Raw genomic sequence first — 346 nt, 5'->3', positions numbered from 1 at the left:
TCACAGAATAAACATAATGTAACCCTAGATAATGTCCTCAAAACGTTGGATCATAATATATGAAGGTAAATGTTTACTAAGGATGAACAATCCTGATAACACCAAAACTACATCTATGGTATGGAAATAAAACATAAATTTGGGGAAAATGAGTGAGTTTCCTCTACGGTGGGCTTTCTCCGTGAACGGATAAAGGCAAGCGAATATTAATAAGTAGTACATGGATGTGTATGAAAATGGGTGTGTATGGAAAGGATCGCAATTGAGCGAGTTATCAAAGTATATTCCTATGAGTCCACGGGAAAGAAAGAGAAAAAACAGTATAAGTCCCAAGTGCTTTTTCGTG

The sequence above is a fragment of the Panulirus ornatus genome, chromosome 27 (genome assembly GCF_036320965.1).
Source record: "Panulirus ornatus isolate Po-2019 chromosome 27, ASM3632096v1, whole genome shotgun sequence".
Lineage (NCBI taxonomy): Eukaryota > Metazoa > Arthropoda > Malacostraca > Decapoda > Palinuridae > Panulirus > Panulirus ornatus.
Note: the sequence above shows the minus strand (reverse complement) of the source record.